The following is a 25,719-nucleotide window of genomic DNA, read 5'->3' on the forward strand; positions in this document are numbered from 1 at the left end:
ATCTCTGTTTATACGTAAAGAGAAGAAGAGAGACTTTGATGTTTGCTTTTAAACATGCTGGCAAAATAGTTGTGTCCTATTGTTGGATCAAAGATCAGTTAAATTGTATGTTGTTCTTAAACCAAGAGGAAAGAGAGAGCAATGGTCGACAAATTATTATATTTAGAGATTTTACCTGAACTTGATTTATTTATATTGAACAAATTTTCAGTGAATAAGTAAATAATTGAGTTTGGTTTCGCTTACTTTAGAGGGGGAGACAATGCAAGAATTAATCAATATTTTAAGAAGTCGTCAGAGTAAAAATCGTCGCGAAAAGGAAGTTTTTATCAATGAAAGACCTCCATTAGGAGCCACTACAATACATGTTAAACCCACGGTGCAGTCTTCTCTCAATATTTTCTCTGCTTTAGGAATCGAAGTGTTCCTCTATAAGGCGGACGCCTAAAAAAAGGGGCACTGAACCAGTGTACCAAAAGAGTCTACCTACTATACGTAAATGGAACAAGTATGATATATCTTCAGCAAAGACATATATTGAATCAATTACGCAAGAACGAACCACGTTTCCTGCCATTCAATCAATAGCGCTTCTGTGACGACGCGTGTTGTTTTCGATTTCTCAAGATAACACTCTTAATATTCGATGTTTGTTTCTTTATAAATGGCGCTTCTTATGCAATTTATAATTACTTGCAACCAAACTTTATTTTTCGAAATCTAAAATGAAAATTATTGACGTGGTCCCTTTGCTACTCTTAGGAACACTGAAAGGGTGCAAGGGATCGAATTCCCCCAGATCCTAAAGGTCCAGGGGGGGGGGGCTCGTAAAGTAATGACTTCTTTTTAAAGATAGTTTTGAACAATTGCAAGAAAATTGATAAGTTTAAGCTGATCTAAAAAGCATGATTGGAAAAATTTTCTCAGGGGTCATATTCTTTCTGTTCTGCTTCAAAAACCTCTCGGCGGCCCTGGCTATTCTTATGAAGAAAATGGGCGTGGAACATGGTACCCGTTTGTTGCTCTGTTGCTCTGATCGATCGCTTTCTCATGCTCCTGACATAACTCTTGTTAAAATAACAGTGTTTTTGGTAGTCTCATTTAAGAAATGAAAGAATAATCTAACGTATGATAAATATAATCTTATACTGACAAAGTTAATGTAATAAAATTATCTTTCGAGCGTTACATTCCTTTCAATTTCAACAGATCCTTCAAGAGAATCGTGTTATTTTCATAACGAGATACTAACTAAGTTCTATACGGATTCAAAGATTTGAACTTGAGGCCAAAAAGGATTTGATTTGACACTGTATCCACTGACTTGCTTCTTCTTTTCATGTATCACCCCAACAACAACAACATCGTGAGATGCCTATTGCAAGTCCTCTGCTAAGCCAAAGGGGTCTTATTTTTCAAAAATACTTTGAGGTCAGGACCTTTTTAATAATGGGAGGCTTGTTCGAAGATGGGGGCTTATTTAGCAACAACCAAAAGTATTACAGGGCAAGTTTTTTTGAACAATTTGGGCTGGCTTAAATATGCAGATATATTGACAAAAGCCTATTGCTGCCAAGGAAATTCTTCAGCCCAAGGGGGATGGCTCGAGGTTGGGGGCTTATTTTACAAAATTCTTTAGGACGGGGGCTTACTAAGGAGGGGGGATATGTTCGAGGACTTACGGCATAGCAAGTTAAGGGGAAACAGACCACTAAAAATAGCCAGTTTATGTCAGAAAACCTAAGAACAACTGTTTTAGGTGCAAATATACCTTTCCTATTTTGCCATCAGTAGCTTCAAATAGTATTTTCTATCAAGATTTTTGGACACCTTTATGGCTCTTATGAACACCAATTCCGAACACCGATAAACTGTTTAACAAAGCAATTATAATCTTGTGCTGATAAATCCAGGTGATTAAGAGCTTATTTAAATTTTCAAACGGTAATTTTGTAAAGAGCAAAGGATAAAACGAGAAGATGCTCGTCTCGAACCTCGCGTGTTCCAAGTTCAATGACGTGCAGCTTCGCTACGTTTGAACGCGGGGTTTTAAACATGCTTGTAATTAGACCGTCGAGTACCAGCTCGAGCCCGGCGAAAATATATAGCTTTTCAATGAATAGTACCCTATTCGTACGTGATAATTTCACGATCTCATTATAGGGTACAGGCCCTTGGAATTTTATTCAAAGTAGCCCCCGCCCCCTCTCAATGTCCATGAATTGCTACATTCCATCCTACTTATGTTATCAAATCAGATGATCTCTATACTGTCGTGCGACCACCAAACCAGTTATTCTGATTTTCGACGTGCACCGTTTCTAGTTTGAAAGCCCATACATTTGTACTGAGCCAGAACACAGGTCAGAGTCATCAATTTGAGACGAAAAGATTTTAGATGAAGACTTTGAAAAATGAGCCACCCGTACATTCGAATGGAAAATATTATAGTGTACGAGCCCCATTTGCACATTTGCAAGTCAGCAGTGGGAAATTTGTCAAAATCGAGTTGTAAAGTCATTTATGTCTAAAGTATATATACGCAGACATTTAGCTTGTGATCCAGTCAACTAGCGTAAACGACATTTTTGCCAGGATCTTTCCTGCTAAAAATTTTGCGCCTGAAGATAATGACAATAATAAACAGTAAAGCTGTGAAGCATATTCTCATAATCTATTACCTTATAAACTGATAACCTTTTAAAGAAGATATTTAAAAAGTAATGGATGGATGGATAAGTTGTTCTACTTACATGTTTATGGAGTAATTCTCTCTTGGTACGATTCGCCTCTCATGAGGAAGCCTTTACCTCTTGGATTAGAGTTGCCTGTGTAATCAGAGAAAAGTCTTGTAAAGGGGTCCGGTTAATGCAAGTAATCTCTTAAACAATAATGCGTTGACTGGCTAAGTCGGCTTATTCTGCTCTCTATAGACTGGAGATATTTAGCAACCGCTGAATGGCCACCGTCAAGAGTCAGTAGACAATAAAGGCTTGGTAGCTGGGAATGTTGATTCTTCAGCAGTGACGCTGCGCAGGAAATTGGCTTTTACACACTTCATGGTGAGTTGATTCAATTCTTTTCAGTAATAAGTTTCATGAAGTTAATGAGATGTTGCGTTTGGAACCTTTTGTGGTCCTGATACTCAAGCAAAACACGTCAGATTAGTACCTAAGTTCAAAGAGAGTTACATTGTGAATGCTTCACCAGAAGTTCACGTATAGTGGGTTTTGTAGACCTAAGAACTTAATGCTTGCAAAGAATAAGGGTGCTTTATGGCTTTTTCTAGGGTTAGTATATACCAGCGAGAGACTAAAAACCCCGTGAAAAGCTAGACCACCAACAAAACAGGTACAGCACTATGACGTCAAAAAAGAGCGATCCGCCAATACACGGCGCCACGCTCCTTTTGACGGGTTTTGGCTTTTGCGATTTTGTGAGCGTGAATGTACACTGGTGCAAGAAGGCTTTAGTTTATGTATAAATATTGATGAGTAAGGGGAGTCATGGGAAAGGCGGGGGCTGTATCATTAAGAGAATGTCATGTAGTCAGTTCAGACGTACGATTTGCTAGGACAGTATTCGTCATGTTTTGAATAGCGCGCAGTCAATTTAGTTACATTGTCTGATGGTCGAAAGACATACTAGGCCTCGTAAGAAGGAAGGGTCCGTTAAGTTTGCTAAGCCATTGCTGAACCTCTTCTAAAACACTGTTTTACGGTAGCCATCTTTTTCATCAGATACTCAATGTAATGGCTTCAGTGCGAACAATGCGAACTGGCGTATAATGACAGATCACGTGCTTAATTGAGCGCATGAGTAGAAGATGTAATTATTATCTAATTATAAAAATTATACTGTTCTCTAAAAGTTATATTGAGATTGATAGAAATACAACAATAGCGAAGCTAATTTTAGATAAGCTGAGCTTTGGCAGTTTAAAAAACCAAAATGTCAGCCCAAAACTGCTGTAGCTTCTTCACAGAAATTATAATAAATTACAAAATTGACTAAGAAAACTACACTTAAGCATAGTAGAGGGTATATAGTCATAGAAGTTTAATTTCTTCAACTGTTTTCTTGCTTGAATTTGCAGGTTTTGAAATTCAATTAAAACACTGACAGCCAATTCAAAGGAAAGCAACGAAATCTTCTTGCAAGCACTATATATTGTATGATTCTATCGTGCCATACCTTTTTAATGCTTTACGAACAGAAAGTAATACCACTTGCTTGCGATTTTGGGAAGAATCCTACAAACAATACACTGGCGACTTGGTTGTAGAAATTGATTGATCAAGTGGCTACCATTTGCCGAAATTGGCATTAGAATTGAATGAATTTCATAGTTTTCGACTTAGACCTGAGCAAATCTCTTTCATATTGGACTATATACCGATATCAGACAAGATTACTTCTGTTTAGTTAAAAGTAACACTGAAGAGCCGACATTCGACATCTGGTTTTCTTAATCTCAATTGAAAAGCAAAGGCAAGGCAAAAAGGCCTACCCAAGGAGAGCAATAAGATGGCTGTGATCTCAAACCTAAATGTAGCAGTTCAGGTATATTTAAAAAATTCTAAATATTACATTTTAGGCAGCATGAACTGCGTGAGGCCTAGTCTGTCTTAAAGGCTCAATAATAGGAGCCCCCAAGAATGGATCCAATAAACCCCGGCAGCTTTTTCATATATAGCTGCTTTTCGGCGAACAAAAAAAGCAGCATATTTTTTCCATCTTAGAAAAAGCCTTTCAAAAGAGGTGTTTTTGGTAGTCAAGTTTTCCTATCAAAGGGGTCTTTTAGTTTGAAAGATTGAACTATCTTTGTAACGATATTTAGAAAGCTCGTGCTCTACCGAGAGCAATAACTACGTCTAAATGTGGTAGTCAATAAAGTGGCGTGTTGTACGTCGAAAATGAACAAAATTTGATGCAATAAAACAACGACTTTCGTACAAGAAATTAGTTTTTGGTACGATGTTTCGAGCATAACTCTTCATCCCTAAATGTGGTGCTGGAGACGGATGCTGAGAATACCCTGGACTTCGAGGCGAACAAATACCTCAGTTCTTGAGGAGGTACAGCCGAGATGTCTGTTAGAAGCAAGAATTATGAAACAAAACTCTCTTACTTCGGACACATTATGAAGACAGAGAACAGTCTAGAAAAACCATTAATGCTCGGAATGTGCGAGGGAAAATGAAGGAGAGGCAGGCCAGCTGCACGTTGGATGGATGACATCAAGACGGTGACCAAACTCTAGTTAAAACATCTGCGGGAGGTCACTAGGGATTGGAACAAGTGGAGGACGAAGATCATGACCATCACCAAAAGTCGGCGTCGACTAGATGAGACAAAATGATGATGCTTGTTCTCAAAGTTACTTCGAATGTATAATGAATGTCAAACAATGTCACGGCAAAAGATAACAAAATATTGTGACGTCACTTTGTTTCTTTCATTATTTCATTGGGAAGGACATAGCACGTGACAGAAAAACACCAAACAGAAACTACAAGAGGCAGAAACCGCGCTAAACAGAAACTACGCGCGGCAGAAAAAGTACGTAGCAGAAACTGCACGCGGCAGAAAAAGCAGGCGGCAGAAACTGCGCGCGTCAGAAACTGCACCCAGTAGAAAATGAAGACGGCAAAGCTGCATGTTTTTTTCCTTTGAACCAATAAGAGTCAATAGAATTTGTTGATAGAAAAGAAAATTTGATTGCACTTAACAATCCAGAGGCGAAAAAAGACGAAAAGAGACGAAGGGAGGCGAAAAGAGACAGGATGGTGGTCGACACAATGCTTACTACATATATCGCGATTAATTCGTATTTGAATTAAGCTGAGAGCATTCTGTTTTAATTGTTTGAAAATGTTTTTTATATTAGATTACCGTGGAAAGTTCTAAAGGGGCACATTTACAATTCTCAACTATCGTGCAGGCTCTGGAAGAGCATTTCTATAGTGTTAAGCCGGACATTGAAAACAAGATCGTAAGAGCATTGCCAGCCACCTTCTAATAATTGGTGACCAACCCAGTTCATGCATGCACAATTGGTTTTGGCGATTATCGTTCAATGATGGTAGATAAATTTTATTAGCTTAATTAGATCTTGTAACGTCTTTGCCAGATTTGGTACAAGAAACTACAATAACAGGTCCATAGGCCATTGCAGCTCTCGGAGATCATGGCCTGTAACAAGATGTCTGACCACAGTCATTACAATAATCTTACAGATTGCTGCAAAATCCAATACTAGTTTTATCTTTGATATAAAATCTGCAGACGTGGATGATATTAGCGTGGTTCAACAAGGATTTGCTAATAACATTACGTTTAGCTTGAATGAAACTCGTTAAGAGCGGAAAACCTTATCGTGTCGACTGAATGGGGACCCTTAGGCCTCATTGACATCTTTCAGTTGTATCAAATGCTGAACAAACCAATTCAATTTTTAAGCGTGGTTATTTATACTGTGAACCAGTTTACGGTGATGTTTCCTTTCTACTGGTGCTCTGTTTTACATTACTTTTTACGACTTGTTCAAGAATTCTCTTTGTCATTCAAAAAAGGAATCATCGATAACGCTCAACGTGAACATTACGTCAATGATCCACACCTATTCAAGTTCATTACTTTTACATTACAAGTACATTATTTACACTACTTTTTGGGCGTGGCTGAGTACGTGTAAGTCTTCGCTTCAAAACACGTAGCTAACATGTACTGAATGAATGTAGCTGTAGAAGGTGTGGGATATTTGGGGCCTTTGAACCAGCAATATTCCTTTTAAGATAATGATTCCTTCATTAATTTGAATCGAGGTATTCTCTTTCTTTCCCACAGACCCGAATTCACTAGTAACCTCCCTTCAGAATAAGGCCTTAGCCCAGGGTTCTCTTTTGAGTTTTTTTGAAACCTCGGTACATAGTAAGCTAGGAAGTACCATAGCAATTGGCACAAAATCAAAAAGTATTTTGAAAAGTGCCCTCAACAATTATTTTTCCAGCTGAAGTGAGTGACATGGTTGAGTCTCCAGAAATGAGGTTTAGTGAAATATAACGATGATGGTACCATTTACGGAGATAATCATTACATTGTTGGGGAAAATTGCTTTCATCGTTGCATTTTACCACTTTTTTCATTATTATTATAGCCACAACAATCAACAGCATTTACAATTAAATATATTCTGGACTCTCTAAATAGTCATCATCCGCTGCAGACAAACTGACCTTTAGTTTAACGAGGAGAGTGAAAGAAATGATGAAATGTGATTAATCCCTATGAAGAGATCTGATAAACTAAGCCTTCTGCTCTGTTAGAACGATTTCCTAATCTGCTCAGATAAAGAAATATTGATTTAAATTTCTATTTCAACTGAGGAAGTGGAATTATCCTGTAATGAATAAGCCATTTGATCGATGTATGAATATTTGATGACGTATGCATGCATTTAAGTCAAACACAGGATAGAGAGGTAAATATAATATGACCAATTGGGTATGCAGATGGCTGTTCTACTGACAGCTGATCAACTCTCGCAGTAGTTAATGACTTTATGAAATTTGACAAACATGTCACAAAATATAAAAGGCATTTATTTACATTTGATGTATAAATGTTAACCTATGCTGCATACAGAACAAAAACGACTCTATAGTTGCCAATACATATACATCCTAAAATTATCCATAGTTTTTCGTCCTTAGTTCTTAGTCTTCAGGTTTTGAAAATTGCTTTTTTCCAAAAACATACATTAACTTAGAAACTTACTTAAATTTGCATTCGAATTTTGGAGTAAATGGTCCAATCGAATGTTTTGCTTTAAAAAGTGCTTTGGGCAAAAAACCGAAAGTTATATATAGAGAGCTAAGTTCTGAGTTTGATGAACTTTTACATGTGCCTAAGGCTCAGAACACAATCTTGTATTTTCTGGATATGAATACTGTTTTGCCAACTGTATTTTAACATTCTGAAAAGAACCCATTATAAGTTCTGATAACACATTTTAAATTACCAAAGAAAAATTGCAGCCATCATGGTAAGACGGTCTGGGCAAGCTTATGGCTTCCCACAGCAATCGTTCAATATTTTCATCATTTAATCAGATTTTGTTTCTCTCAAGAAATATTTTTAATTTTGCTTAATTTTCATGATTTTTCAAAATTTCATAAAAAATCAAACAGAATCAAAATTACCTTATTAAACAAGCCACTTGGAATGAAAAATAAAGCTACCACAGATAAAATATTTTGCAAAAGTTTTCTGAGTAACTACATTAAGATAATAAGAAAAAATATTTCTAACACAGGCAGAAACTCGTCCTCAATCCACTACTCCTAGCAGACTAATTTTCTTGATCACATCTAAATTATATTCATGCTTATGCATGCTCTCCTTGCGCCTTGGGTAAGAAAAAGAGCAGAATACAACATGAATTACCCATCAACACAAAACTGCACTTTCCAGAACCCAGAAAAGTGAGCTTTTCATGGAGGCGCTTCGAAGAGGCTGTGTTATCATAAGATCGTTTCCTAGACAGGCCAAACTTTCTACTGTGCTGATAAGATGACAACATGCCTTGCAATAAGCCTAGGTTTTTAACCTCCGTTTTCCTTATCTGTCTACAGATAATTGCTTTTTCTCTTTAAAAGAACTTTTAATTCATTTACAGCCAATTCATTCAACTTCACTTATCTTCGTGTTCAGCCATTTGAAATATTTACAGAAACAATTTTTCTTTGTAGCCAGTCTTGGCAACTTCCTAGATTGTGTTAAGTTAGCCTCGTGAAAATATTGTGTTTTTCTATTTGTTGGCATAAACATCGCATATACTTAAAGTAAAATAGGTATATATTGTATTTTTGTCAAGGTTTTCAGGCAAGGTTTGATTTCTGCTGTATGTGTTTGCCCATGTTGAGGCCGGACCAGTTCCTGCTAACACAACGTGGCGAGAGGCAGTCATGCTCTATACAAAGGTTAAGTAAAATTGGTTTTGGCCTGAAGAGACTTAACTGAGAAAGAAATTAAGATAAAGTGTTAATTAATATGCTTAAAATGTTAAAAAGAATATTTTTAGGATAATTGATAAAAGTATGTTTTCGAACATTAATGCTTTATGCAGACCTATCTCTATCTTGGTTGAAAAAACTTCGAAAATACTTAAGAAATAAAGAGACGCTATAGATTTTCATTGCAAAGGCAAAGTGCAACTTTGTTTATCTTTGTGCATAAGAAAGGAATCATTTTCTGGACAGAATGTTTGGATATCGATAACCGATATATGCTATATAAACGAACTCTTCAAACACCAAACATACATCTACTTCTGTGTTCTGTTTTTTTATGTAATATGTCTATTGAATGTGCTAAGAGACTGACGATCAACCTTGGTACACACTATTCGTAAATGGAGAATGGAGAAAAATTAGCTTGAATGACAGTGTAACATCAACTGCTTCATAGGATGCAATTTTAATTAGATAGGAAGGTGTCATGGAAAAAGTGGTACACTTCTTTGCCAACTTTTGCAGAATTGTCAAGGAATTTGGAAGAAAGCTTGAGATTTATTCTGATTTACGTGGCTTTGTAAAAAATTTTGGCAACCAGTCCCCCCCCCCCCCCTTGAGTTTCGGTTTGTGCCATCGTAATTCTTGAATTTTGTTTAACAGAACTTGAAAAAATGGAGAGACCCATAACAAAAGTTTTATGTTTGGATTAACTGTAGAGTAGACAATACGTGGCCACACCTCTGGGTTAAGCCAACCCTCTACACCACAATCACCCCCTCCCCCCCTTCGCTATACTGTGTTGTGTATTGATCAATAAGTGCTAGCGGATTTCATTCAAAAACGATGCAAACGTTGCAATTTTCAACCTGGATTTTAAATCAAGTTGTTAAATCAAGAGATTTAGCGAATCTCATAATGGATATCATATTAGTCATTTGATAAGAGACCTTTTTGCATAGGTTATTACTCCAAGAATTTTCAGCAAATGAAAGATAATTATGAAGGTTAAGTAAAATTGGTTTGGCCTGAGGAGATTTAACTGAGAAAGAAATTAAGATAAAGTGTTAATTAATATACTTAAAATGTTAAAAAGAATATTTTTAGAATAATTGATGAATGTTGGTGATCAAACATGAATGCTTTCAGCAGACTTATTTCTGCCTTGGTTTGTAAGACTTCGAAAATGCTTAAGACATAAATAAATAGATTACGCTAAGCTTTTCCATTGCAAAAGCAAAGTTCAACTTTGTTTATCTCTGTACATAAGAAAGGAATAATTTTCTTGGTAGAATGTTTAAACATCGATAACCGATACTTGCTAAATAAATTAACAATTTAAGCGCCTGTGTAATGTTTTTTCTGTAATATAGTCCACGTTGGTAGAGGCTCTTACCTATAAACTCTCGACATTCGCAGTCATGCCCATTCCAAGATAAGCTATATCAATGTAGAAGATATCTTCCTACAATATCAAAACAAATCCATCCTTTGTGCGTTGTTAATATTCCTCGTGTTTCTCTATCAGTGTATTATGATTATGCTGATGTACCACCCGCATCTCAGGTCAAAATAACAGAATACCAGTTATGATACCTGGTATCCGTGGATGTTCTCCAAATGAAATTCACACGAAACTAACAAAGCATACAACTTGTGAATAGCTTTGAAGTAGCTGTGGCGCCAGGGTGCCTGCTACATATTTCTTTTCTACGTCAGATTATTTTCTAAGAAAACCTTTGACAATGTCGTGAGATATCTTTTTCGAATTGTGGAAAAGGAGCGTTTTAACCTAACACCGTATTTGTAGACCGTCAAATGTTTCTTCTCAGAACAGATTGTTTTCTACATATTTTCTGTGTACAATAGATCTAGGGATGGACAGGTGGAAGCAGTTGTCCTCAGAGTAACTACAGTTGATTCAGTGTGAGGTCGAGAATTTTTTGTTTTTCGGGAGCTGTTACCACAACTCGCGATTCCTACACCTGGAATTTCAGAGCGATGACAACTCCATTCACTCCAAGTGAAATAAAAAAGTAACAGGCCTCCTGCACCCTGTGCCCAAGCGTCACTAGTAGTTTACGGCCACAACCCTACGCCACAGCCAACTAGCCATGCTCACATTAGGACCCAGTCCTCCATAATGATTCCACATGAACTGCGACCACCTGTTTCTGAGTAAAACAGCAAGCCAACCGATAAAATAAAAGGGAGACTGGTAGGCCAATATAACCTGTCTTTGCGGTATATTCTCTTTAACTGCTCTGATACTCGTGCACGTTGGGAGCAGGCTTAAAATTGATACGCATTAGAAACATGCTGAAAATTGATACCCATACACGTTCAGGGACCGCGGAACTGGGGGCTATGGGGTTTTTAGCATGTTTATTTCGCCCTGCTCTTGGTTGTTAGCATGTTTAGCTCCCCCTCAAACGTTTTAGCCCCCTCAATCTGTGATATGCTGCGCGATCCTTGTATGTGTTTATGATATGCTGCGCAATCCTTGGTTGATTCGATTGTGTTGCCTTGGTTGCAGCATTATCAAAAAATTTATTTCGTTACTTGAAGAATGAACAATTCGTACCTGCTTTCCTCACAATCTCCAATAATAAGTCCCATACATTTTGAAAACGTTCACAGAGCAAGAAAATTGGGATACTTTTTTAAGTAGCGTGTTATCTTCTGCTTTTAGACGATAAAGATGACCTGGAATTCATTGATGCACATTGTGAAAAGGAAATTTTTGACAGTTATCACAATTGAATACATTTCAATATCAAATCACCAATATCTTCCGCTATGTTCATAATTAGATACACCTTCATTTCCAAATTCCTGAAACCCCTTGATCATGTTCAGCTATGCATTGTTTCCTGGCAACAGACAGTTTTAGGTTTAGCTGTCTTCTGAATAGCTTTTGAAAATATAATCTTATAATGGATTGTATGGAGCTGTAATTTTGATGCAAGGATATGGTCGATAGTAGGACAGCCAGTAAGTTTTGCTGACAGCTTGATTAACTTAATGCCTTTATGAGGATTTGAACAAAGAAAGGAACATAGCACAATTTTGTTTTGCTCAGGTGAGATCATTAAGCAAAGATATGTTCTAGGGTGATATATTCTAGCTGTAAAACGAAGGTCCTAAAAGCGAATCATAGAAGAGAAAAGCTGTCTGTATGCCCGAACATGTGTCATTTTAAAAAGAAGGGCGTATAAAGACTTCAGGACACATTGACCACGCCCATTTTTTAAACATAGCTAATATGGACCACGTAGGTTATCTCCATTGAATTTCTCTATCAATTAAAAATTTATAACTAATGAGATATTATGATGTTATTATGATGTTACACTTGGTTGTGTAGAAAAGGACAGTTACTAGCTGCTATATCCAGTTTTAGCTATTGAAGCAAAGGAACGCGAAATAACTTAGAACTGCCCCTACCGACAAACGAAAGCGTTTACAGCTTAATCTCTAAGGCACCAACAATTTACAGCAATGTTAATGTATGTTAATTTCATTATCACGTAAAATTTCATAAAAGTTTATTAACGTTGTAATGTTGCAATGTTGTGAAATAAAATGTTAGAGAATGGGCTCTCCTGACAATTAAAAAGGGTATGCATTTCTACATACAAACGAAATCCCGCCCTTGCGTAGACAGAATGAGTTCGTTTTCTCTGATTGGACACTGATTGGACACTGATTGGACACTGATTGGACACTGATCGGACACTGATTGGACACTGATTGGACACTGATTGGACACTGATTGGACACTGATTGGACACTGATTGGACACTGATTGGACACTGATTGGACACTGATTTGACACTGATTTGACACTGATTGGACACTGATTGGACACTGATTGGACACTGATTGGACACTGATTGGACATTTATTGGACATTGATTGGACACTGATTGGACAACTATAACGGTCTTGTGCTTGCGTTTTTCAGTTTGGCCTATTTCGATGCACAACTGGGTATTTATTTTTCATCGTGTTCTTTCGGACCTTTATTCTGACGTTTTATTATGTGAGGAGTTTCAAACGAAAAAGCTTTTAGCCAAAATGTTAAAAAATGTTTGCTTTTTTTCAAAGCCATATGCATTTCAATTGGGACTCTGTAAAATTTCTCTAGAAATTAGGCTGGTAGAATCGAAAGGCTCTAACTGGCTCTCTGAGTTCCTTTCTGTATAAAAAATTTCTATGAGCTTGATGGGGTAAATTTCTATGAGCGTGATTTCTATGTATAAAACCATAGTGATGCTTTACACTTCTGTTCATTAGACAGGTAAATGTTAAGAAATTCGATTTACAAATTTTTTTAGTTTCTGAATGTAATCTCGATCAAAGTAACTATACCAAAGTGTAGGTATAACAAAAAAGCTTAATTGCATTGACATTGTGTTTCTGCAATATTTACCTGCAACTGGCTCAATTGAAGCTAATGATTCGGAAGAGGTTCTTCTTTCAATCAAAGATGTCAATTAGACAGCAAAAAGATGCATTATATTTCCATCCCATCTTTTAAAAACGAGCAAAGGATTAAGTATGGGTATCAAATTTTATTCAACAGCCTTTTGTTTGCTTGTTTGTTTGAGATAATAAAAAGACAAGCATCTCCAGGTATTTAGTTCCTGGAAGACGGTTTCCATTGTTGAAAAGAAAAAAAGAATCGGTATAAGAACAGAGTAGCAAGGAGAAACAATTATTTTTCCGTTGTAAAGATGCTAATGATTGAACTGATACCAAACAGGCCAAGCATGATGTTGAGCTGACCTTAGAATGCCTAGAATATGATTGTAAAATGATGTCAATTGCTTGAGGGTAGTGAAAAGTTCTTGAGGCAACAAGGAGCATATCAAATGACATCGTATACTGTTCACGGGGGAACTGGTGTATTGCAGCTATGAAACTAATACTGGCTAGACCCAATCAAAATGCGTGGGGAGAAAACGAAAAGAAAGAGAGAGGGTCCCGAGTGGATACCCAAAGGTGTCGCTTGAACTTTATATGTGCGGGGGTGTCCATCCGATAACTATAGGTAAGAATTAGCAATCCGATACTTTTGGGTGTCTGAATTAAATGTTATCTTTTGATTGAACCAACATATAAGTAAATAAAAAAATGAATATAAGGGTAGATAATTCTTGATTAAAAATTCCATGAAAAATTGTATGCAGCAACAAGGCGTATAAATGAGACCGCATTCTTTTCCCGAGGGAAACTCGTGTATCGCTTCTATGTAAAGATTTCTGCCTAGTTCTAACTAAAAAGTGATCAAAGAAATGAAACGAAATGAAAGAAAGAAAGTTACAATGGAAACCAATTCGGTCTTTTCAACGTAACTCGCAACTCACCGTGACATTGTTTTCAACTCCTGATAGACTAGAGCATTGCAAAGACCAGGGCATTGCAAGAAAGTTTATGGCTCGTAGAAAAACGACAAGACAATGCTTCGTCAAAGAACTGAATATGTCTTTATAGAAAAGTTTCACAATAGACGATTCGAAATGGAGCTGTAGCTTTCGGCATTTCGCACTGCTGTCACTTAAATAATGACTCTGCGCAGTTGGATCATCGCATTACCGCGTTTCCAAGGGCTTCCGCCTTTTGCGGGTTCTTTTCGCGTGTTTTTTAATTTGCAACCTACCAGTAGATACAGCACCGGGCTTATCAGAGCCACTTGCTTGTAAATATAGGTTAGGTCAAATGAGCATTTTTGTTCATGTTTTTTCTTGTTGCTGCATCTTTTGTTTGAAAACGTTAGAAAAATCCTTTCACGCGATACAAAGCGCTATTTGAAACATTTGTTTATGTTCCTATAGAGTCAAGAATAGGTTTATACTTTGAATTTGTAGCTCACTTTCTAGAGACAATCGCACAATGCAAGCAGATCTGCTTTGAGTTGGGCCAAGGAAAATACGAATCTCCTGACAATGAGATCATCAACATCTCATGGATAATTGTCTTTTCTAAATTTTATCCAATTTCCAAGCAGCCGAGGAAACTCAAAAGAATTCAATTCTGACACTTTCACAAACACTGCTCTGACTTTATTTACGTTTAGAAACCTGCCATGTTACATTCACATGCTTTTTCAAAACATGCTATTCGAACGCAGATCGTCGCAAAAATATAAAACATTAGAAGTGGGTGCGTACAGTAATAACAAACCTTGGTCATTTTACTATTCTTCGACTTGTTTCTTGATCTTGTTGCTAAAACAGAAAATTTGCTCGTATTATTTCGTGACTGTTAATCCTATCTGCAACAGACTGAGCATCATCTATCAATCTCTTAATGTTTACTCAGCAAACAATTAGTACAGCCGCCTTAAAGTCACGAATTCTTTAATTATTCATTAAGACTACTACATAAGTGTTTGCTTGATATTACGCGCGGCGACTGGGAGACAGTTACCTGTTAATGCACAAGCACAGAAAGGGCGACGTGAGATGAGTCGAGCGACAACATGGAACACCCTGATGGATCATTTAATATCGGCAATAGTTGGTATTTTCAGTGTAACAGAATAACTACTTCGCAAAAAGAGTGCAATTGTGACGCTGACAACAGAGTCGTTCGATATGATGCTTGCCTAATCTACATCTGTGTGCTAGAATACAAACCAATCTCTTTTTAACTTCTTTATAAAATGACCGGCTTCTTTAAACATAAAGGACATAGTTATCTAGCTGGCAAACTATTTTCAAAAGAAGGCTCCATGCATCTTTTAAAAAAGATTCGATATACTAAGGTCTAGGGCCAGTTCTTAAAATGGCTTGTTCCAAGGAGCCCCGGAAAGTCCCCGTCCTGGCACTTTCACCTAGTGTAGGAAGAGTTGCCAGCTCTCTGTCATTCCGAGCATATGAATACCGAAACGTGGTCACATCGAGAGGAAGGACCGGGATATTGCTCGATAAGCGCAACTTCTTAGTGTCCCAAAAAATACTTTCGGAAAAGCTAGGTAGTGACAAAGACAAAAAAGTTACAAATAAAGACATCATTGAAAAATAATGACAAATTGGAAGGAGATACCGTGAAGGACTTTCAAGTAAGACTGGATTCTCAAAATAAAAATGCTTGCAAAATACAGAACCGAGCTACAATATAAGTTCAGGTTATTCATTAACATAATCATGACCTACAAATCCAAGCTATTTAGTCTATCTGATGTATTTTGTTTTAATAGCTAGTCTCCGGAACCATTTTCCTACAATTGAAACAATATGACTCTCGTGGTTGATTAAAATGATCTTGTATTGTTATCTACTAGCCGTACGAACTTCATATCTTGCTGTTAATTATAATGCAGATAAACTAATCCTGAACAACAACAACAACTTTTTTCTAAGCTGGACGGTACTGTGGGACGGCTTTTTAAATCCAACTCTGTTTGAGATCCTTCTGTCCAAGAGTATGAAAGCCAAACACTCCAATCATCTCCTAATGGTATTGCTAATCGTAGTGCAAATGTGCCTAATGCCTGTTTAATGTTACTGTTAAAATCTCTTCACACAGATTGCAAAGTATGTACACCACAATTTATCTAAGTCTACTTTGGAACATAGCTCTATAAACTTTTAATTATGGGCTGTTTGCATACTGTAGGATAGTATCACATTCTTATTGTAATACTAAGATAGTAACAGTATTGCTGAGTAAGACATGCTATGTTGCTAAAAGCACATTTATGGCATGCAAGTTAATGCCAAACAGCTTAATCCGTGCAGATTAGAAGGCTTTGGAATGCTAATACATTGATGCGTTTAATCCCTCACTTTGCTCGAACATTTCGATTAACATCTACACAGAAGCTCACAACAAGCAATGCTAGCTTCATTCCTGCTTGAATGAGAAAAATTCTGCTACTCAAAACCCATGTGTCTTTCAAAGTTGTATTCGCAATGCTGCTTTTAAGGCATTTTCTTCAACATATTTTCAGTACTTCATTGTTTTAATATGGCCCTTAACCATTTTTAATAAATAGGGAAAATGTGCAATATAATTATGTACAGCCATAATTACGTTATTTCTTTGACACTCCACAGAGCATACAATGTGTGACAGTGACAAAATTTTTAGCAGAAATTCAAATCCATGTAGAGATAATTGGTCGACTTCTGCTCAGACTTATCGGCAATCATTAGCCCTTAACATTATATATTTTTAGAAACCCTTAACATTATATATTGTGCAGGTATATATTTATAGACCTAGTCATTATCTGTCATCGAAATGGTACAGTCATTTTTAACACTTGTTAATTAACAGACAAAATAATATTTAGATAAATTTTTAAGATAAACTCAATTTGATTTGTAAAGCATGGCTCTACATTAAATGACAGCTGTCACACTTAAGGCTCGTTGTCTAGTGCTTCTAGCCTGTCTTTGGCAGGAGATGACTTCTCAGATCGACGTGATAAAGAATATAACAGAAACTTAGTTAAGAAACGAAGAGTTCCGATGAACAGGTGAAAAGATTGAACAATAACTGGTTAATTAACCCGTAGCTAATTAAAACCAAAGATTACTATCTTTATAGTTTGTGCTTTTGCGATGTAAGTAGACCGCGTTGAACACTAGCACAAAGAAAATCGTTACACGTAGTCAACTGAATCCATTTTAGGGTTATATCATTTCTGTCGAGGAATTTCAGAGCAGTGAAAGCGGTGCGAGCAAGACCTTACTTTGATAGCCTTCATCGAGAAGGATAACCTAACTGAATAGTTAATATAGAGTTTCTAAGCAAAAACAAGAAACTTTAACAGAAGGGGCCCGAAGTCGACTTTAGTTAAGAAACATTTTTCCTGTGAAGTTTGATTTCAAGTCATTTAAGTAGTTAATCGTATAGCACTTGAACAAGATTTGTTCCAAATTTTTTTTAAGATGGTAGAATAAGTGAAGTGACAGCCTTGGCTGACGAGCAAAGAATTTCAGGTTGGCAAAGTAAACAAAATAAGTTTTTTACAAAATTAATCACATAAATCAAAATTAATATAATCTGAAAGTTGTGTTATTATTACTTCTGAAACTGCAACTGTTATATGTAGGTTCTAAACAAAAAGTGTAAAAAAATCTGCCAATGATGTGAATGACGGCGTGAATTCTTCAAAAACTAAGATCATTTTGTCGACAAAAAACAAGGTATACGTTTTTATCAGAACCAGATAATTTTCACCTAAGCTGTATGTTCTTTTTTGATAATTTGAAGCTTGGTTTCTTAAATATTGTTTTTAATTCAACATTGATTTTTCTACAAGTACAAACTACACGTCGTTCCTGTGACCACTAAATAACGGTTTTGCAAGACCTTTTAAGTAGGTGTTTGATTTGCTGATAAAATCTGTTCTGTGTTGATAAAATCAAGAACACATTTTATTTTAGAATTTTCTTAAGCTGGGTACGTTCTTACGATGTTTTTGTTTTCTTGACAAATAGAGTCTCGATCTGTTCTTGCAAAGTGCTTTCTTATACCCTTTTTTGTTACAAGAACCAATAAATTAAAGTTCAGGCTGACTGTTCTTACTTTCTTTGAAAAGCTTAGGCTGGATAGCAGTGTAATTGCTAGCTGTTCACTCCAGGGAGGTGTTTAGGCCTCATTTGCCAACAAAGTGAGTGATACAACCTTCATTTGCCGACAAGCTGAAATATACACCGAGAAACACCCACACATGGCTAGAAATCCTCGTTTTTGAGATAAAAAGTTGTTCAAAATTGCATTTTACAGTCGCTCAGCGTCAGCTTGCTCTTAATTTGTTCTTAACCTTTGTCCAACTTTGAGGCTCGTGTTCTTATAAAATTGTTCTTATAAAAAGAGTGTAAAAAAAGAATGAATCTTCTTACATAAGTTGAAGTCGACAGGTCTTGCTTTCGTCTTCACTATGGAAGGATTTTTTGCTCTTTTGTCAAAGAGGAAATCTTCATAAAGAGCGGCTTTCTTGAAAATCTTCCTTAATGACCGAATACTATTATATAATGACAAACAACAAGGGGATGGTAGAAAAGAAAGACAAAAACTTACCGTAAACTTATGTTTATGTTTTCGACTAACACAACAAGCTTCAGCGAGGCATCCTATAAAGACGGCGCCAGGAGCACTGAATTGGAGAGTTCCCGATCCCGGATCACATCGCTTAAAACTGAAATAATCCCCACTTTCACTGCGCAGAACCTCTTGTGAACAGTTAGAACTTTCCTATGATTTAGTAATTAGCCGCAAAAGTTGAGAGGAAATGAGGTTGTTCGTTATTCAAATGAAGAAAGCATGACCCTTTCGTGTTTGACCTACGCGCTATCTTTCACTCCCGTTCGCTCGCCCTTCTCTGTGAATTCAATGCATTTCTCGCTATGATCAGCTAACAATTACACTCAGTATTATCACTAGCGTTGCACTAGTTATTTTGTATTTCGCCGATTACAACGCACTCACCAATGCCCCTCCTTCACTTTAAAAGTGGGCTTTTTTATCTTAAGTCCTACATACACTGTGCACAGTAGGGTATTTTCGCTACGTTTCCGTTGTATTTAGCAATGACAATTCCCTGCCTTTGCCCAAAATTATTTTATCAAAATCAAAGGCTTTCTGTTTTGATAAGATATCAGAGAACGTCGCACGGTAACTAGATTATCAAGTTCAACTTCCTGAAGGTCTCTAATTATCAACGCACCATTGTAGTGGTGATATTTATAGTACGATGAATAGTCCTTTGCCCCCTGTGGCACCCATTTCTCCGCGCATAAGAAAACGTTTTATCTTTGAGCTTAGAAGACGACTTCTTTCTTTGATATCACCCTTTCGCCCTGAGATGTTGATTTTAGTCGGAAACTTTAGACTTTAGAGGAGACTTTAGTCGGAAAGGAAGGATAAGGATATACTGAAGAAAGTTAATAGACTGTTTCCCATATTTCGGTCTCTCGGTAGCCACTGAAACTGAGATTTTTTGTGACGTCCCTTCATAACCTTGGCTACCCTGGGTGCCAGAGTCTCAGAGAGTCAAAGGATGAAGAACGGGGGAAGAAATTGCGAATTCTTCATCCTTTGACTCTGAGGCTTTGGCACCCAGGGTAAATCTTGGCTAGAAGCAAGAAAACATAAGATTTGATTTTCTCTGCTAGCAAACAGTGAGGGAAGTTTCATAGGCTTTTTTACATTTAATTGAAATATTGCTTGGAAAGTATTTGATAGAGAAAAGATCAATATTTTATGGTTGAATTATCAGTAGTCTCTAGATTTTTGAGATCAAGGCCTGGGAATACTTAACAATGTGAAAGTAGCTACCTGCTTTATCTGCAAAACTACCCTAGCAATGCAATGGACTGATGACTTGCTAAGCCCTATGCATGAAGAACTTTCTTGTATAAATTCTTGTATAAAAAGCGTAGAATCTGGTTAAGCAAGGTTGTAGTTCAAATAAATGGGGGACAGTTTCAAGCGCGAGAGCAGTTTCTTCTTGGAGACTCATTAACAAAAGTTATTTATCAATTACAAGCTGCCTTACTTGTGGGTATATCCAATGAGACTTAACAAGGATGCAATTAGCAAAGAAAGAAGTGAATGAAACTACTTTATTTTCTTTTTCTTATTATTATCTTTAATGCAAGTTATTTTAGGAAATTTCAAAGATGTCAAACTGGTCCTTAGTTTAAATGGCAAGCACAAAAAGCTCTATTAACGGGTACAACTCAACAACGGACGCTTTAAACCAATAACTGTGAGAACAGTTACTCTAAGCTAGATTTTTCCATTATATGTAGATTTTACAGTCGTCTCGCTCTCACATGTCGAGTAGACTCAAAAAGACATGATTTAGAAAAGACAAAAACCTAAACAGTCCCCATTGAACAGAAAGACAAACAGCCCTCAAGAAACCTATTATGCTTCTTTGAGACACAAATATTGTACTTGACATCATGCAGGCCACTGAACAAAAAGATTTTTTACAATATCAAATAAGAAATAAAAAATTTGATTTTCAAATGAATTTGGCAGTCGGCAAAGTCAGTTTTATTTACGAAAGAAGAGACAGCGCTGTAAAGGAAAGGTTTTTGAATCAACAAAGTAGGTGGGACAGAGTTAACGTTAATGTTAGAAGTGTGTACTTTTTGACGCGTTTGTTCAAGACGATGACACCATCAGAAATATGTCTGAATCTGGTGGCACAACCCCCGAATCGAGGCAAGAGAATTCAATTTTTTCACCTATCTACAAGCTCCAGGCTCCAGGCTCCAGGCTCCTACACAGCTACACAAAATATTACGCTGCAGCTGACGTAAACCAAACTTGTCTATTCCCTAAATATCCCGTCACTTACTACTGCAATCAATGCTCTGCTTTTTATGATTTTTGAAGAAAACTTAAAAGATTTTTCGATAACATTTTATGGCCTGTCCTCAAACTAGCCTTCACGAACTTCCAAACTGAGAGCAACGTAGTGTTGGGAAATTTTACATTTGGTTTGCAAAATAAAAGCTTTTCGCCAAAGCTTTTGACTTTCAGGAACCTTTCACAACAAGAGAATGTCTCTTGTAATTTCAGCCATCAAAACTTCCCTTGCCAAAACAAAATTCTCATCTTCATGCAATCGCTATCAGACTGTGGCCTTACAGACTAGGTGGTGAAGAGTGATCAAGAGTAAACTTTACTAACGAAGACAGAGATGAAGAAAATCTAAGGTGCTATGTCACCTACCGATACGCGACTTTACCAACCAACTAAGGATTTTGTGGACCAACTGAAGGTATGTCGACCAAACCACGATAAATTTGGGAGTGTGGGTGTCACACTATCTACACTCCATGCTAGATACACCTCTGATTACAAAATGTTAGGGCAAGAAAGAATTCTTCTTATTTAATTGAAATTCTCGCTGAATTACTTAACTCGGGCTCAAAATAATATAAATAGGTATATGACTTTGCCCTATCTGCTTAAAAATAGCCTTTTTGGCCGATGTAAAGTGTGAAAAAGTTTGCGAGGCTCTGTAGGTACGATCAACAAGTCGAAAAATATTGCACAGGATAAATCAATCATAAAGATTATGGTGAGAATATAGTTCCTACAAGAATCAGCCATAAAAATATTCCAACAAGGAGAAAGCGAAAGTTGAGAGTGTGCAACAATATGATATTCTCAATGGCAATGGCTACGTTGATTTGCAAGGAAATGCAAGCAATTTGAAATGAGAATATGAAATATTTGCCAAATTTTAACTGGCCAGTATTAAATCTTTGAAGCTAGTTTAGCGATCTTAATAATTTACGACTGAATTTAAGCAAAGTTAATTGAACGAGCCCTATTCCAGCGTTCGAAAAGTGGCAAAACACTTAGTGAAGCTCAAAGCAATAGAATCTGCTAAGCCTATATAAATGCATAGAAAAGATATCAAATGATTTACAACAAATCCAAAGACTTTTGAGCGGCGTAAATGAACTTGGAATATGCTTAGATACATTAACATATGAAAAACTAAAGGAGTATCTACTACCTGTTATAGGGAGAGAGGTGAGTAACTTTTAATTTTTGATCACGGAATTTGATCGACATTCTGGTTTTGAAAAAACGAAAAAAATTTTGTTTGAAAATTTTTGCAGCTAACTTACTTCAATTGCGTTCGGCTGTTCTTGATAGCCAATGATTCGAAGCTGTCTAATTACTGGGCATTGACAGGCTTAAGCTTTTCTCGCTTATTTCACAAGCAAGACCAAAAGCAAGACAACCTTATTACACATTTCTTGTAGCAAGCACGGTTCGTAGTTTTATTAGAGAACTAGAAACGAACATGTTAAAGATTATTGGAAGGATATAAAGCATTTCAATCAGGAAAATCATAAATTATGAATTAACAAATCAAAAGGGATGAAGGATTCCTTCCAATTATTCTAGGACTGAAACATGACTCCTTGCATATTGGAAATCCACGCACCATTTTGTACATCAAAAATTGCAATATGGGTTTAAATCAATACATTTCCTATGTTCTATATATTCATCGCACTCATCATTTGACAACTCTAACTTTGCGATGCTTCTTACACTTATGGCGTTTAAGCAATGACTAGACAGCAACCTGCATAGAATCATCAATTTCTAAATCAGTTAGCTTATTTACCTGATGGCTGCTACGACCAAGCACTTCCTTCCTTCATATCATCTCCTGACTGCACACGATAGCAAAAACATCCAATTGATTCTATACAGCGATTATCCACCCCTCCTAGCTTCGCAATCAATCAGTGTTACAACTGTCAAAGACCACGATAAGTAACAATACCTCATGACAAGGTAAAAAAACATATCTTAGATGATATCAACAGAACAATTATCATTCGAAAGCCTGGTTTGTGATTTATGTCAAAGACAGGATGATTGAAAATCAGTTCAAGATTCAACGTTGTTCAGCCTTCATCGACGTTTTTTCGATCATAACCCCACAATCAAGTACATGCTATCGTGAAGGCATGTGACAGATTTAAACATTAATCACACGAATTTCTATTCTATATCCAACATTGAATATCAATTAAAAGCCTACTAGACATATCTAAGTATAATAGTCTACGACTGCATCGATATCCTTCATGAGCATGATGACTGGAAGGCCCTCTACATGCTTTTTGAATTTTAAAAAAAATTTAATTTGATAAATGCTACGTTCGTAAGGTTGGTTTTTTAGGCTTGCAGTTTTTGTGCAGAGGTGAACCGAGTAAAACTCTGAGCACTTTTTGAGCACTTTTTCTTGAAAATGCAATTTTTGAGCAAATTCTGAGCACTTTATAGAGATTTATCAAATCTAAGTAACAAATCTGGTCTAACAAAGAAGGGGGTGCATTAACAGCCTAAAATACGTAGTTAACATTATCATTAAATTGACAGATAATGTGATGGTAGAAAACATTGCCCTCCTGCCAACTTACAGCTTTTCACATTACAACAGTATGGAAATATTTTACATGGAATCGACGAGTTTAATCCAATGCCAATCCATTTTTCCAGTTTACAATACCCCTTGTCGTAAGAACTTACCAAAACTTACAATGAAAGGATAAATTTAACTGACTTGAATATTATATCAATGACTTTTCGAAGTAACATTGAACAAAATATTTTTAGAAAGTTTTAAGCTACATGAATAATATTCTATATTTTAGGTATTGAAATTCCTTGAACTGTAGGCACGAGCTTCTCACGTCAGTGACAAGGTAGCAACTATAAAGTCTTATCTTCATGAAAGAAAAGAACAGATATTTATGAAAGTGCACACGAATCTTATCAATTACCAAACACTCAAAATTTTTTTTGCAAAAATCAACTGATATATGCAACTACCTCTTACACCATGACTCTTTATTCAAAACGTTGCAATAGCAGAAGTTTTTATGGTGAGGTGAGCCTGAGAAGTTAACCACGAGCAATATGACAAGAATAGAATAAATATACTCAAAATTGATTAGTAGATTAAGAATATTGAGTAATTATAAGCCTGCTCCTGGAAAAGGTGATACTTTTTTATACTGTTTTGTATACTTGAAGTGTTTAGTGTTCTTTAACTTCTAATTGTTTCTAACAGTCCGTTACCTCGAGAAAGGCTTCTCCCATTGACATGGGCATAGCTAATAGACTACAAAATCAACTGACTAGCTCAATAAACAACTGACTACAGAATCAGATTACATACCAAAAATAGCACAGGAAATATGATATTGGGATAAAAAGACAATGTACACTCTGTATCAATACAAACCATTACTGATAAACAATTAAATGTTTTTGATGCAAATAGATAAGATATTGGTTTAAAAAATGAATGATGGCAGATGCTAAAATTCAATACGTGATTGTTTATTGTAAAACCAAAGTAGGTGACATGCGCATCTGAGCTGAAATTAAACAGACGCCATTTCATTAAATCAGTCTCTACTATCCCAGCGTATGGACTTATCAGAAAAGTTCCATTAGTTGCAGTTGTCAAAAGAAACTGTGTCTTCCATGCTCTTGCAAATGGCGCAATAATTTCATTTTATTTTTCTGTTTGGCAATTGCCTCACTTTATAGACGTTATAACAGATTGAGCATCTATCAATTCAAATCAATAGCGTGATTTGCAAATCGTGGAGTGTGTCTATGGTGTGATGCCAGGGTATCGTGATTTAGAGGAAGGCCTAAAGGCCATTTCACTGTTTTCCAGCCCCATAAGACTTCATGTTACTGTTATCTGACAGTCTTAGCTCACCAAAGATGCTTTGTTTAAGTCACCTAATTCTTGAAACTGTTTTGAATTGCTTTAAAAGTGCATATGAAAAGCCTATTAAATATCACAGCACTTTGAGCCACGAAATGCAAAATGTCCGGAAAAATCGAATTCGTTTGCAAAACCAACTGAACCCGTAGGATCAGTCTGTCTAGGCTCTAAATCTGGCATCCACGAGAATTTACATGCAGCTTATTTCTTCAAATTTATCATAATGGAAAGATTTAAATAGGTAAAGAATGGAGAAATGGTACTAGGGATGTTTGCTTTGAGATTACAGAGGATATTGAATCTTAGAGCACAATCCCCATAAGATTCGTTATTGCTTGTTAATTAGGGTGAGGGATGATGGGAGATGTTTGCAGAAGAGTCGTGTTGCAAGAAAATACAGCCCATATGTGTTCTTGAAGCTTTACGCAGCTTGACGAATCTTTTACA

General features: G+C 36.5%; 1 protein-coding gene across 8 annotated transcripts in view; it reads right to left on the reverse strand.

Annotated features, from left to right (window-relative positions):
- The window catches only part of LOC135681242 (uncharacterized), a 96,000-nt gene extending 72,772 nt beyond the window's left edge, over positions 1-23,228 (reverse strand). For 2 of the 8 annotated variants that reach the window (XM_065195591.2, XM_065195596.2), the window contains exons 1-3: positions 19,056-19,490; positions 15,204-15,247; positions 2,754-2,828 (exon numbers count right to left, since the gene is read on the reverse strand). The gene's annotated coding sequence lies outside the window, so the exon portion shown is untranslated. Of the gene's footprint in view, positions 1-2,753; positions 3,379-10,410; positions 13,675-15,203; positions 15,742-19,055; positions 19,491-23,142 lie in introns of those variants that run through there. The other 6 variants (XM_065195594.2, XM_065195598.2, XM_065195605.2 and 3 more) reach the window with 4 other exon arrangements.
- Between the last annotated feature and the right edge of the window lie 2,491 nt (positions 23,229-25,719).

Source organism: Rhopilema esculentum, chromosome 12 (assembly GCF_057945365.1).
Source record: "Rhopilema esculentum isolate cy_ngs chromosome 12, ASM5794536v1, whole genome shotgun sequence".
Lineage (NCBI taxonomy): Eukaryota > Metazoa > Cnidaria > Scyphozoa > Rhizostomeae > Rhizostomatidae > Rhopilema > Rhopilema esculentum.